This window comes from Perna viridis, chromosome 6, assembly GCF_037379345.1.
Source record: "Perna viridis isolate PV_CMFRI_1.1 ecotype Kerala chromosome 6, ASM3737934v1, whole genome shotgun sequence".
Lineage (NCBI taxonomy): Eukaryota > Metazoa > Mollusca > Bivalvia > Mytilida > Mytilidae > Perna > Perna viridis.
In genome coordinates, this window is record NC_142450.1 from 41,248,014 (window position 1) to 41,264,793 (window position 16,780).

A 16,780-nucleotide genomic window follows, 5' to 3' on the forward strand; every position below is an offset into this window, starting at 1 on the left:
GGATCCTGAAAACTTCGAAGGATCTTTTGGAGACAATCAGTTCAAGACTATTATCAGAATATAATAGCATTAAAACCTATGATTTTTCAAAAATGGTACACCTAGATACAAGTATATCGTTCTTAGTAGAGATTCCTGATAATTAAAAAAAACCCTTCAAAATCATCTTAAAAAATACAGAAGAAGATGTTTACAAAATGCTGAAATAACATACTTGTCAAGTGTGGTGGACGCGTTTTTCAACAAATGGTAGACATTCAAATGGGACAAAATTGTGCTCATCTACTTTGCTGACTTGCTCTTCACTCTTTTGAGGCTGACTTTATAGCTGATCAGATCCGAAAAAAAGAATATCGTTAAGCTAGATCAATTTCCGCTATATAGATGACGTATTATTTTTGAACAATCCCAATTTGGAGGTTTTGATACATTGCATCTATCCCAAAGAACTTGAGATAACGGATACAGCCTCATAATTTGACCTACACTAACAAATCGATGGTAAAGGAAAACTATTGACTAAACTTTACGACAAACGTGATGACTTTTCATTCAAAACTCTCATTTCATCTATGGCAACATCCTTTCAGCACCTGCGTATGGAGTGTCCATATCACAATTTATACGTTATGCCAGAGCTTACCGAAACTACGCAGACTTTTTGTACCGCGCTAGAATTCTTACAAATAGGCTTCTGGAACAGGGTTATGTTGCTACACGATTGAAGTCATCACTAGATAAGTTTTATGGTCGTGGACCACCACGGTGTAACCATCTGCGCCATGAAAAGTGATATGTATAACGTGTCATAGTTTTCCTTTCCTCTTTCGTCTACCACGGGCTTAACTTTGTATGAGCAATTCTGCGTTTGTTTCAAGAAAAAAAACCAGTTTAGTTACTTCGTGATTTTTAATGGCCTCCGGACACTATTAATGTTCAGTATTGTAGTTTTTGCAAAGTTCACAGTAGACAATGCATTTTGAGAAAAATGACCAAGATGATAATTATGTTAATTACACTATTACTCCTTTAAGGGTAACAATGTCCTTGCTTAAATGTAGAAATATGCGACTGAAAAAACGAAATCTTATTATCTTTTTATTATATTATTACAATATTTAAGTTTTGACTAGAAAATGTTGAATATGTGATAACAATTTAAACATACAGATTCTTACCGTTATATATACAATACATATATGATATATCGGTAAAACAAACAATGAACAAAACAGAGACAATCCAGAAACATCAGAAAATAAAATCATGATTAAATATGAACATTGGAATCAGAGAAAATCTACATACACAATGTAAAGAACAAAATGAACCACAATAAGATAATGTACAAAAAAAACTATAGAGTATGTTATATTGTTCAATGCCTTTACGTATATGTTATCTACATGTCGCTATAGACTTGAGATCTTACGTAAATAAATTAATTAAAAAAGAGAATTTTAATCATCAAGTTTGTCAAATTTGTTTTGGGAGATCACAAGTAAGTTATCCTTGAATAACAAATATTCAGGAATGATACTATATCTATATAATGAAAACTGAAATAAAAGACCTGATTTACATACTATTTCTTTCTGTAGTAGCTGTTTTATATCTTTCATTATTCAAACACCATAATACTATGGTACACAGAACAAATACGATACATTTGAATAGATATATAATGTGCATACGAAGTTGATTAGTGTACATGTATTGGAACGAATAACATTGAGTTACATTCATGATCAAATAGGTATCATTCCAATAGTCAAGTGGAGCATCTGTCTTTGACAGCTTAACAACACAATACCAAGTGTGCATCATGTTAGAATCAATGCTGTGTTTTAAAAAAGCCATTGTCATTGGATAGCGTTTTTTTTTTTTTTTTATTTTTAAGCTGACTTAAGTTTGTCAAGTTGTAATAAAAAAATCTTTTGCCATATTCTTGATACTGAATCTGTATAAGAAATAGATTTTTGCCTATTCAAGACATAATTGGGCGAGTAATAAGTCTCTTGAAATCTTAACAAGAGAGAAGGGAGAATTCAATGGAAATGTCAAGTTGTAATCTTAAGATTAATGCTTTGTCATATTCTTGATACTGAATCAGTATCAGAAAAAAATGCATCTCTATCTTAACCATAAATTGAGTAAACGTTACTTGAAAGCTAAAACAGAAGTGAAGACAAGAGAAATGTCTTTCAAATTATACATATAAATCAAATATTTCAATAGAATTATATCTGTTTATACACATTTCGTTAGTTAACACTGAACAGTAGAAACTAATACTGAGGAAGTGTTAAATTTCCGAAGGGATATAAAAAGTAAGTTTTGTGAATGATATGCGTAAAATTAACAAACTGTGGTTATTACTTCCTTGATGAATATGGTGTTGAAATTTATTTACAAGAAAAAAAGAACATGAAGAAATAGAATTAATTAAGAAAACCAGAATTTAGCATGCAAGAAAAAGAAAGAGAAATACAAGAAAAAAACATGAAGAAATGGAATTAAGGAAAGCAGAATTTAGCATGCAAGACAAAGAACTTCATATTCAGAAAGAAATAGAACTTGAAAGGATTAGGAGAGAAATTTTGAAGGCTTATGAGCTAGTACCTGAAGCTTATAAACAGACATTAAGGTCTGTTAAGAAATATGATTCACAAACCTATGTAGAATTTGCTAGAGAAATTGAAGATTTATTTGATGAATGACTCAGTCAAAGAAGGTAGATAAACATTTTGATAAATTAAGACAATTGATTTTGCTAGAACAGTTAAAGTAGTTTGTTCAATTGGATTTAAAGACTCATTTAGATGACAAAATGTAGAACCATTGCAAGATGCATCTAGTGCTTCTGATAATTAGAGCTGGACACATAAGAATAGTTTCAAGAGTCCAAATTCTAGTTGGCGTAATTTTGTTGGTAGCATGAAAAATCAAAGATTTGTAAACACTGTTTAGACAACTACAAGTGTTTTCAAAGTTCAGTCAAGTCCAGTTAGGCCTAGTCTTAAGGAGGATTCTTTTGATATAAAAAATCCATGTCTTGTTGTTATTGTAAGAAGCCAGGTCATTTGATTTCAGAATGTTTTAAACTTAAGAGACGGAGAGAGCGAGAGGAAAACCCCAACCTAAGTGGTTGTACAACACTTTTCATTCCGATGAGAGACAAGTTTTTTGTGATTATATGGAGGATTATAAGGCCTTTATGCCAGAGATTTGTACCACTTGATCATGATTCTGCTCCCAAACCAATTCGCATTTTAAGGGACACCGGTGCTTCTCTGACTTTGTTGTTAGAAGGTGTTTTGCCTTTGTCTGAGAACACTCCTGTTGGTACTTCTGTTTGTTGCAGGGTGTGGAGTTAGGTCGTTTACATGTACCCCTCCATCGTATTTATCTGAAGTCAGATTTGATTACAGAACCTGTTGTCATTAGTGTACTTGTAATCCTGAAGTGGATACTGATTTTCTACAGAATATACATATTTGTATCCTGCATATGTTGTTACCAGAGCTATAGCAAAGAAAGGACAATACAAAAAAAGTTTTGAATCGTACTCAAAATCAACTGTAGTAGATTTTTCTGATACTTTTTTGGCAATATAGAAAGTATACTAAAGAATGAAAAAGAATCTAAAAAGACAGTTTCAAATCCGCTACCTACTATGGAGCACCATTCCCTTACTACAAAACAGCTTATTGAGGAACAGTTCAAGGACCCTGAACTATTGGAACTCCGAGAAAATTTATACTGCCTGAGGAAGATGGCAAGGGTCCAGAATGTTGACTCCCCTATGGCAGGTCATCTTGGCGTAAAGAACTGGTTTGAAGATCTTTCAACATTTTTACTGGCCAGGACTTTACGAAGAAGTTGCAGCATTTTGCCATGAATGTCAAATGGTTGGCAAACCTAACCAGAAAATTCCGCCTGCACCACTTATGCCAATTTCTGCTTTTGAAGAACGTTTAGTCGAGTTACCATTGATTGGCCATTTCCAAAGACTAAATCTGGTAATTCATATTTACTTACCATAATGTGTGCTTCGACTCGTTTTCCAGAAGCCATTGCATTGAGGAACATCAAGACCCAAGCCATAGTGAAGGCTTCCAATTTTATGTACAATTTGTTCCGACAAGTTGTCCATGAACTTGGTGAAAGACAATTCAAGTCAAGTGCCTACCATCCTGAGTCTCAGGGAGCACTGGAACGTTTTCATCAGACATTGAAGACCATGATAAGAACATTTTGTCTTCAGTTTGAGAGAGATTGAGATGAAGGTGCTCATTGTTTGCTCTTTACTGCCAGGGAGGCTGTTCAGGAGTCTTTTAGTTTCAGTCCTTTTGAAGTAGTTTTTGGAAATAGCAGTTAGGGGACCTAATAACAATGTTATAAAAGATCTGGATTATTGTTATGCTTACATTGATGAATCAATTGTATGTAGTGATAGCTGGTCTGAACACATGAAACATTTAGAGGGTACTTTCGATAAATTATCAAATGCTAATCTTACTGTTAAGCTTGTAAAGCTCTAGTTGCCTACTTAGGGCATACTTAAGTCAAGGACAAGTTAAACCCTTAATGGCTATAGTGGAAGCAATTGTTCAGTTCCCTACTCCTACCAACAAAAAGCAATTTATGAGATATTTGGATGTGATTGGATTTTACAGAAAATTTTGTTCAAATTTCGCTACTGTTGTTGAACCTTTAACACAAGTTCTTCGGAAAAATTCCAAATTTCTGTGGAGTGACAAATGTCAGATAGCGTTTGAAAATAGCAAGTCACTTTTAATCAGTAGTCCAGTCTTAAACACCCCTGATTATGAAAAACCTTTCAAACTTTCTAAGAAATTTGATAAACATCATAAAAATTATTCTGCTATTGAAAAGAGTCGTTCGCAATCTTGTCAGCTTTACAGTATTTTCATTAGACATTCAGTTTTGGTTTTAACAGATCATAATCACCTAACATTCCTAAATAGAATGGAAAATAAAAAATCAGAGGCTGACCAGATGGAGTATGTTATTACAAGAATACGACATAGTAATTAAACATATCAAAGCCAAAGAAAATGTTTTACCTGATGCATTATCTGGGTCTTGAATTGATATTTCATTTTATATGTATATAGTATTTTAATGATATTCAAACTTTCTTTTTAGGCGGAGCTATTAGAATGCTGTTATTTGTAACAATTTGTAAGATTGTTTTGTCTGATCTGTGTGACCTTTATTGCTAAATATAGAAATGGCACATTTGTAAACATCTTGTTTCAATAATAGAATTTTCTAGAATATTTGTTAAAAAAACAAGTGTTGTTTATCTGACTCATTAATGATTAATTGTATTCTAAATTGTTCTAGAACTTTCTTAGTATTTATAGATTTTTTTTAATTTTTATTTATAAATACTGGACATCTGAAAAGGAAATTAATCTAATTGACTGATGAATGACTGAATACTGTTTTGTGAGTACATTCATTCGTTAGAACTGGACTTCTGAGGACACATTTGCAACTTGGACTAAGCGTTTGAATTTATTCTATTTCGGACTAATACTACTTAAATTAACTTTTGGATTCCTGCTATATAACAGATTTCAAAAGTGGGCATCAACAGTTGGACGGATTAGCAAACTATCCAGACTGTATAGTGATAAGTAACTTTTTGAATTATAATAACTGTAAATTGTAACACATTACCTTTTTAGTTTAATTAAAATTATTGAAATTGTAGTTTGTCTCTGGTTGGCTGAATCTGTCTAAGAGATTATTTGTGACCATGATATTTTTGTCCAGATTGTATGAGTGAACCAAACATGGGTAACCTATAATTAAACATTTCATCTTGTCGTGACATTTGAGAATCAAAATGCATAATTAGAAAATGCGAACTACTTTTATACAATGTAGTCAACAAGTTTCTACTTATTATTGCCCATACATGAGATTAGCAGTAAACTTTGGTGCTAAAGCTTTTCTGTGAGGAATCTGTTGTGTTAAATGATATCTGACGATTCATTACAAATACGATCAAAACAGACCAGTTGTAAATGTTAATACCGTAGGAAGGTGCTTCAGGGATATCACAATCTAGGAATAGAAAATAATCTTAGGAAAATCGAAATTGTCTCTTCTTTATGCATACATTAAACCTTAAGGTAATACTTGTACACTAATCATATTGAAATAAATTTAAATAGCATTCAAAATCCATTTTAAGTGTGATCATTTATTTCCCATTTTAGGAAACGAGCACAAGAACTGGCTAAAATTGTGCATACGTTTTACATGTCGTTTATATGATAAACACATTATAAATAATTCCAAACTCCATTTTACGGTAATGAAAGAGTAATCATGGGAACTAAGGTTATAGTGGTAATAAAAGGAATGTAATCCAAGGCCAAAGAACAGACATGGAAACAGACATTCACAACAAAGAACATAAAGTGACTAAAATCATACATACAAAGTAACAAAAGCATATGAACAACTTGGACTCCACTAAAAACTGGGGGCATGGACCAGGTTCACCGGTAGGGTAAACGTCCTCTGCTTTTCTAGAAACACCCGCCGAGTTGCTCATAAAAAGTCAAGTCCAGGGTAGACAAACGAGAAAAGGAAAAATATGACCCGTTGAATAAATCAGTTTTCATGGTGCAGATGGATACACCAGAACGTTCCACGAGTTCATGATGACGACCATAAAACTTCTGTAGTGATGACTTCAATCTTGTAGCAACATACCCCTGTCCCAGAAGCCTATTTGGTAGAGTTCTATTGCGATACAAAAAGTCTGCAAGCTCTGGCATAACGTATGATATAACGTGATATGAACACTCCATACGCAGGTGCTGAAGGGATGTTGCCACAGATGAAAGGAAAGTTGACAATTCTGCATGAAAAGGCATCACGTTTGTCGTCAAGTTTTCATTTACCATCGATTTCTGAATGTAGGTGAAGATGTGAGGCTGACTTCAAGACACTATCTTTTAACTCAAGTTCTTTGGGGTAGATGCGCTGTATCAAATCCCCGAAATTAGGATTGTTTAAAGATAATACGTCATCTATATAGCGGAAACTAAGATTAAAGAACCTAGCTAAACGATATTCTTTCTTTCGGATCAAATCAGCTATAAAATCAGCCTCATAAGAGTAAAGGAAAAGGGCAGCAAGTAAAGGAGCACAATTTGTTCCCATTGGAATGCCGACCGTTTGTTGAAAAAACACGTCCACCACACTTGACAAATATGTTGTCGATTACAAATTCCAGCATTTTATAAACCTATTTGTAATATTTGGAAGATGATTATTTCTTACAAAGTATGAGGAATCTCTACCAAGAACTATATATTTGTATCTAGGTGTACTATCTTTTTCGGAAAAACAACGATGTATAATGTTCTTAGTCGGGATTTTAACTGAGTATGGGGAATAGAAGTATACAGTGTTGGAAAATCATAGGTTTTAATGCTATTATATTCAGATAATAGCCTTGAACTGATTGTCTCCTAAAGATCTTTCGAATTTTTCGGGATCCACATTAAATTAATACCACTACGGGAGTAACAAGAATTGTGGTAGGACTGCAGACCCTCTTTGCAGTTGTGAGTATAGAAATTTAAAGTTTTGAAAGAGGTTTGGTGGTACATTTTGTAGATCCAGCTATGAAACGTTGTTTGTATGGATTCTTGTGGAGTTTAAGAATCCGGTACATAGACGGTAAATCACAAGCATCGTCCTTGGTAGAGAGACCAAAAGAGGATAGCACAGATTTATGGTTTTCCACAATCTCCTTTTTGGAGAGTGTGGTAGCAGTATAGGTCTTATCACTGTCTACCTCTGATAATAAACATTGGATGTAAAACATTTTGCAGACAAAAACAATGTTGTTTTCGGCTTTGTCTGCTGGCACGACAACATATTTGTCATGTATAGTAGACAATGTTTTTGCAACATCGGGGTCTTTGAAAACCGATGTAGCCTTGGCACTCATTGACCTACTTAAAACGTTCATACGTTTCAAAATTAAAGACCTCACAGCCTTTAACCACTCTGACATAGAATCAATGTCTTCCTGTTCTCGTTTTATCATTTTCTTGCAAAGTCCTCGACAGCATCCATAAGAACTTTAAAGTTATAATTCCAATTTATGGAGCGTGGTTCACGGTACTTGGGACCTTTAGAAAGGATATTACGCAGAGATTCGTTTCCGATGATGGTTAAATCTCCCGTAACGACGCGACCAGAAGGACCATATTTGAATGGAGAGTTTTTGTAAGATGTTGTTTCGCATAGGAAATGTTTCCCAATTACACCTTATTATAATTAGGTTATCATTAGATATGATTATACATGTAATCATTTATTATTTTATTTTATTTATTCCATCTAGAGCAGCATTATTGAAAACTTGAAGTGTAAAAATGCCGATGGAAAAATACGTTTTTCGCCAAAACATGGTACAGCATTTGCGTACTGTATGCATTATATTATTACTTTAATCACTTGAACACACTAAAGTATCTAGAGAATAAATAATGTAAATAATAAACAACATTGATGCCAGTACATTAGTTTTCATCTGCATTTGAAGATGAAAGCGCACTCTGGTTATATGAGCGTGTTGAACTGTTAACAGTTTCATATTGATGTTCAGTTTACACTTGATTCAGTGTGATATAGTTTGATAGTTCTCTCCGTTCACTCGGAATTTTGTGATTAAACTGACTATTATTACCGGTTTGTTCAGACTTTTGCGCTTTTACCCTGAAATTGTAAGCAGGTGAACAAATTAATAAGCAAAGCCAAATAGAGAACAAATATAGGACAGTTTACTTTTTTCAGGATTTCGATGGTAAAAGAAAACTATTGACTAAACTATACGATCAACGCCATTTCCGCTAGAATATTGGTCCCCTTGATTACCCTTACTGACAACCCTTTCTACTGCATATTTAAATCGTTTATTTTTCGCTTAAGGGCTTTTGGTTGCAACATGCGTCCAGGATTTATCTTTTTTTATTTTTTTAGGGGAGGGTTGTATTTTTTTTTTTGTATGTTATTTTAGTCTACCCTAGACTTTTTGAATGAATCGATGGTTCTTTCTGGAAAAACAGATGACACTTACCCTACCGATGCAACTGGTCCATGCTCTCATTTTTTTTTGTGAAGTCATATTTGCTTTCCGAGTTCTTTATTAACTTTTGGAACTTTTTACGTATTATTTTTGTTATTTTATGTTCTTTGTTGTGTGTTGCTGTTTTCCATATCTGATCTGGAATACATTCCTCTGATTTTTGCTATAATTTTGGTTCCCTTGATTATTCTGATATACGTCTTTTTTTTTTTTTTTTGGAATTCAACTCTGTTTCTACTTTATTTTAGTCATTCTTTTTTTCATGTGAGTAGAAGGACAATCGCTATGAGCCCAAAGGGATTTAAAAAAAAAAGCTTTTTTTTTACCAGATCGGCGTGTTTAACACCCTATTTAATTAATTTTCCTTTATTTAAAACAACCAATATTTACAATGTGTATTTGAATGTAACTTGTTTATGAATTAACAGTAGCTTAATGTAACCACACTTAATCATAGAAGTTAATGAGCAACTTGGACCTACCGGTAAGATAATCGTTATCGTTGAAGTTTTTTTTAAAGGAAAATAAATAAATTAAGCTCAAATAATTAAACACGGAAAACGTTGATCTGAGTGATTTAAACACTTAAAACTTTTGAAATCCATTTAACTAATACAACCATATACCAAACGTAGCTGTGAATTAGTGTTTTTTTTTCTTTTTAATCTCAGATGAAATTACATTCGTTGAACTACCTATATCAGCACAACCTTGGTTTCCTGTATTATCATTTGATTGACAAACACCATCCTAATCAGAGTAGACACTGATTATTTGTCTAATATAGATATCTGATTAAAACAATGCAAGATTCATCTAGTATTGAGTTTTTAATCTGAGGTCGACCATGATTTTCATTTGCACGTATGAGAACAAATTTCAAATATACGGCATGTTAAATACTGAATAATAAAAAATCTACCCTGAAGCTTTTAAAGGTCAAAGCTTTGAATTTAAAGCCATTGGTAGAACATTATATAAACAATGGATATTATGATTTGCACATAAGAAGACGTTTTCTTCCTTATAACCAATTTTATACGTTGTGTGATCTAAAACAAAATTCAATACCAAATGAACTGTTTGACTTTTGATATTTTGTAATTCGTATCACGAATATAATTGTATTGAAGAAAAACAAAGGTAAAAAGAAACTGCTTTACCTCGATCTATTGCAAATGACATATATATGTAATATTGTGAAGAATATCTAGCCAACTGCAGCAACAACAGACAACCCAATTATGACCGAATCTGAAATTGAATAAAAAAAAAGGATTAAGTATGCAAGTACGCATACTCTAAATTTATAATATTTGTACAAGTATCTACAATTTGAGAGACAAAGAATTACCAAACAAAATATAAATAACATTTACTTTTTCAAATACTCATAGAACAACCAGAGGCAGACGTAAAAGAAAACTTCGTTGTGCTCTAAAAACTGAAAGTTTTTGTATAATTATGATGTATGGAAGTTGTAAGAATGAATTGTTTTGAATCAATTTTTATGCGTCATTGAGTGTTCAAATAGCCATTTGAATAGAACAATGAGTCAATAGTTTATCAATGTTTTAAAGTTTGCATTGAACTCATGATACCATATGTTTGATATTATACATGATCAACCTAATTTTCGGCTAGAATGAGAAGTCCCTGTGTTCAAAAGGCTAATCAATAATACAGAACAAAAATCTGAGTAATATTTGGTTTTTTTTTTCTTTGAATTGTAATGATGTTATATTCTTTTCTCTAAAATCATAATACATAGATATGAACTTTTAAATAACGATTCAACCGTTGTTCAATGTCAGCTGTAAACGTGTTAAAAAACATACTTATAATTTTAGCAAAGACAGAAAAATAAGAGGTAGGAGGTCAACAAAATATATATATTTCTATTTGTTTTTAATTGAATGTCAAAGTTTGATATCATATAAGACCAAAACTATTTTACGGCTTTGGTGCATGTATAACTTTAGCCCTTTCGAATATCTTTTTATTACTATTATTTCTTTATACAAGAGTAGAGTTGTGTATGTGGTTATATCTCTGTTGGCAGCATTTAAAGTATGACAAATCAGTTGCCTGTATGCTGTTGTGCTTAAAACAGTCAGTTGATGAATGAAACGAGTCAAAAAATTCAACGTAAGCATCGTATTAGTATGATTGCTATGGTAATTACAATGATTATTTGTTTCGCACTGAAGCGCTAGTCTCAAGGTAAAATATACACATACATGTAAATCGACCATGAATACTTACTATTTCTTTCTACTTGCAAGGGAAAAAAACAGTTTATATGATGTTGTTAGTTGACTCCTAGATCAAAATTCTTCCGTTTCAAAACTTTCATCAATACATGTCATTTTATCACCAGTCGATGTATGCAGACTGGTTGTTTTGTAGTAGTTCGAAGTAGCATCGGTGCTCTTAGAAGTTTCTGGAGGGGAACATCGTATACTTAGTCTCAGGTGTTGCCGCAGTATTTACTAAATGTTCAAAGTATGGAAAACGCTGTTTAATGAATCGTAATGAATTTTAATGACCCATGATCGAGATAGTTAATCCGGTAATGACGTACATGTAAAGTGTTCTGCCTTATTGTTCTGGAAAATCTGGTTTTGTGTTGTCTTATCCTTTAACGTTTTATTTTATACATTCAAAAGGGATGAAAATGATGTTGCGAATTTATATATTTACTCGGTTTTAATCTGTGTTTATATCTATTATTATTTATTATCTTGAACTTATTCGAATATGTTTTCCATTTCCAACTGCATATTTATATGCCTAGAGCTGACAAATGCATAATGATTAAAATAAATATCGATCAATGTTTGTACCCTTTCTTGAAAGTTCAGATTGTCTAAAGATTTTTACTTACTTGAACGACCTGTTTCTTGCGTTATGAGGATACAAAAACAATTTGACGATAGTAAAATACACAACACGAGTTCCGTTACATATGATTGTTTAGTTTACTAAATGTTTCTATAATATTTATTGTGAACAAGTATGAATGATATAAATAATTGTTTGCCTATTGTTTAATTCAATAGAAATTAAAAGTGCAATATGTGCCTATATTTACTCCCTTTCTCGCTCTTTTTTACATATTCCGAAAAAAATATGGAGACGTTCCTAATGGGGATTTTCAAAATTCACACTTTTCTCGGGTAATTAAAATAAAACGGCAGACATCACCTAACTTCTTAGCATCTCAGATTAAGTCAAATCCATAACAAAGGAACAAATATAAATTAACAAAACAGTCAACAGACGGAAAATGAAGGTTTAATAGATCAGCCAGGAGTTATAACCAAGTGAAATTAGATTCTAAGTAAAGGTAAAGATATAAGGTTTCTTTCACGGTGTCTGTAGTATCTTTGATCTCAAGTTCTTTTGGGAAGATTCGTTGTCTAAAGTCCCAAAACTAGGACTGTATAACGATAAAAACGTCATCTTATAGCGGAAAATATGATCAATAGACATGGCTGAACGGTGCTTCTTCTTTTTTATCAGATCGGCATTCAAGTTCGCCTAAAAGGAGTGGAGTAATAGGTAGCGAAAAGAGGAGCACAATTTGTTAACAATTAGAATGCCGGCTGCTTATTGAAAGAACGCGCCAAAACAATTGTTACCTGTGCAAAAACGATTTTTTAACATTGTGTACAGGTGGCTGGTATTGAAATAGGTCAAATTTGAACGTCTTATTCGTTTAACTAAAAATCCAATGTTCTATCGATGTTACAGTCGTGTAGTGATTTAAGTGACCGAAAAGGTATAAGAAAATTTTGCAAATCGATTCATCTGATTGTTTCAAAACTGAGTGAAGGTACAAATTCATTGGTCGACAATGAAATGAAGAAATCAAAGTTCAACAAATTTATACATACATATGGAAAATAAACACTGCCCATTTAAAACTTAAGTCATATGGCACCAGTGCTAATATAATTGTGTTGTTCTAGTGCAATACCAGAATATTTGAACTTTGCTAAAAGTTTAAGGAAAAACATATTTCTGAATAATAAAAAAATGTGTGAATATGGGTGCAAATTGGCACTCGTAAAGTATCATATTGCACTCAAACGCTTGTGAAATATGACATCTGTTCGAACCAACGTTCCTGAAATTACTCGATTTAACAACTTACTTTTATAAATCTGCAGACAGTATCCACTCAAAAATGTATCATGTGTTCTTCTTGAAGTCAGTCTAAAGATTTGTTTATCTAGATATGTGAATGAACGATTATCATGTCCAGTCAAACTTGTGATCGAATCTAAATGTTCTACAGCCCCTGATTCCGTTATTTTCTCCACATCTAACACTAAACCACTACCCGCTGTTCTAGGGGCTGACATTACAAAACCGTCATATTTTCTAAGATAGAATACAGAAAGAGCAAAAATCTGATAATTAATATTAATATCACAAATACAACTAGTCTGCTGTTCCATTATTCTAATTAAAACACTATCAACAGTGAGGGATCCGACAAATGAATTCTCTTCAGCAGTACTGTCAGTGCACATTGTAACAGCTTGTTCAAAATAAAAGATAAGTTGTCTATAAAACAATTAAACATGTTTTCCATTTCATCCAATTTCTTATTTCGTTTTTTTTTTAAATTTTATATATATCTTTAAAGCAAATAGCAATCGTAAGTTTATATAACATACAAACAAGGCGTTATATCTCTTTAAATTCATGATAAGGCTTTATAACCATTATTTATTAAGAAAAGTATAGTAGTCTTTTATTGATACATACAAAGAAAATATGTGTGTATGATAACTGAATTTGATTTAATACACAACAAGCATTCTGAGAGTTTTGCATGGTTATTAAAAGTCTCTCTCACAGAAGAAATGCAAACTTCATGTATAATTGGTAAAAAAAATTGTGAAAATTAAATTTCCAGGTAAATGAACAATAACTTGCAACGGACAAGAACAACATTCGAACTTGATCTGTTACTTGGCATAGGAAAGCAATTTACCGATTACGAGTGGAAATCTACAAGCACGGTGAAAATGTTGGGAAAGCTATGTTTTTGCATAATTTTCTTAGTCCAAAAAAGTTTTAAAATTCCAAGGGTCATAACCAGGCTAACAGAATACAAACTTCATGTTTAATTGTTCACAATAAGTATTTGCTTAAGTCCAAGGGCCAAAACTCAGAAGAGAAAGAATGAAAACCTAAGGTATAATTGAAACAATAATTATTTTTTTAAGTCAAAGGACCATCAGTTTAAAAAAAAAACAAAAACAAAACAAAAACAAAAAAAACAAAAACAAAAGTCGAACTTGATCTGCAATTTGTCATGGTAATAGATAAACATGTACCAGATATCAGATTTATATCTACAAGCATGACGAAAAATAAGTGGAAAACTGCCTTGTTTGACTGACGAATGGACTGACGTGAAAATAAATACTTGCATGATATTCTAATAGCCACAAGGAAGAAATTCCTTGTTCTTTTAATATCTTTTTTTATATATATATATTTTGATTAACATCATACTGCTTTCAGTATTTTTTATTTTATTTTCATAAGCTCAAAGTGTTTACAATTAGATTACATTTTAGGAAAGGTTTCATCTAATAAAGTATCAAAACACAAGTAGTGAGATTTATTGGATGGAGTAATATTGGTTATATTAGTTGACATTAGGGAATTTCATATGTTAAGAGATGAATGTTTACCTTTCAAAAGAGTAATCAAGGGAATCAAGGTTATAGCGGTAATCATAAGAATGTAATCCAAGGACAAAGACCAGACATGGAAAACAGACATACACAACAAAGTACATAAAGTAACTAAAATCATACATACAAAGTAACAAAGGCAAATGAGCAACTCAAACTTCACTACAAACTGGGAGAATGGACCAAGTGCACTGGTAGGGTAAGGGTCCTCTGCTTTTCTAGAAACACCAGCCGAGTTGCTAAAAAAAAGTCAAGTCCGGGTAGACAAACGAGGAAAGGAAAACTATGACTCGTTTTCATGGTACAGATGGAAACACCATAATGATCAACGAGTTCATAATGACAAGCATTAAACTTCTGTAGTGATGACTTCAATCTTGTAGCAACATAACCCTGTACCAGAAGCCTGTTTGTTAGAGTTCTATGTTTGTTTGTTGTTTGTTGGGGTTTAACGTCCGAGCAGCAATATTTCACCTATATTCAGACGAACAAGAAATTGATGATAAAATGAACATGAAATGATGATAAAATGAAAAAGGGATGGGACACAAGGAAAATGGGGTCAACAAATTTTGATTGCGGAGCCCTCAACACTTTAAGATAAGCGAAACAATAAAACAAAATTCCAACACCATTCTCAACTTTTTAGTTTCATCATCATCATCATTTCATGTTCATTTTTCACAATACTGTCAGTATCAACAGGGTGTATGATGTTACTTCTCCCATCTATAGGAACCAGCACGTTATGGAATCTGAGGCTTGTGCGGCGCGAATACTGTTCTTGATTATCTATTCGGTCTTCAGGTTCATCTATTTTATTGTAGAGTTCATCATTTTCTTTCTGGACCTCCTGTAGAGACATTATCATGTTTTCTTTCTCTTTGATCATGTGCACTATCGTGTCTGCTTGTTTTCCTATCATTTGTCTCTGTTCATCTATTTTTTCTCCTGTTCATTTAACATGTTGATCAGTGGTTGGATTTGTTTTTCAACACACACTTCTATTGACTTGGCTATTGTTGTTGTTATTGTGTCAATTAACATTGCTGATATTTCAGGTGTAAGTCTATCGAGGACAGTTGAGCTTGTGGGTGCCGCGATAGCTTTGTCAGTCGTTGATTTTCTAGGAATAGGGTTTATTTATTAGCTACTTCTCTCAAGTCACTGATGGAATTGCGTCTCCTGATTTGACGCTGTTGTTGTTTAATGGTAGCAACTAAGTTTTCTGGGCTGTCAGGTTGTGGTCTTTTATTAGGGCGACTACTATTTTGTGTCTGTGAGTCATTCTGGCCACCTTCGTCGTTCAAGTCTGATACCTGAGACGAGTTTTCGTCAAGACTATCAACAAAATGTTCTAGTTCTAGGGTCGCCATCTTGGCAATGTATAAACAATGTACGGACGTATGGTAAAACTACAGTTTCTCAAGTAAATTCTAGTAAAAAAAACAGTTTCAAGACAATTTGAGGTAAGTAAGCAATACGTTCCTCCAGGTGAAGCCAATTTGGAGTTTAATGCATTTTTCCAGATTTTCGATGCGCTCAATAAGATTCCACAACCTTCTCCTTGCGCATGCTCTTCCCCTGTCAACGGTCATCGATCCGTCAAATCGTTGCGCGGATCGGTTCAAGGACTGTAACTATATATTGCTCATATAAGGTTCCGATAATATTAAGTTTTTTTTTCAGAATAACATATCAGTTAATTTAAATAAAAACACTAGAAGGATTCATCACATCACGATGTCTGGAAGTTATATTATGTATAAATCACAAGAACTACTATGATTTGACTTAATATCAGTAAAGGCCGATAAACACAATAACTGAAATAAAGTGTTCAAGTTCGAAAATTCGTCAAATGTATCAGCATTGCAATCTATATAGGAAAAAAGTGAGATGTGTTTCT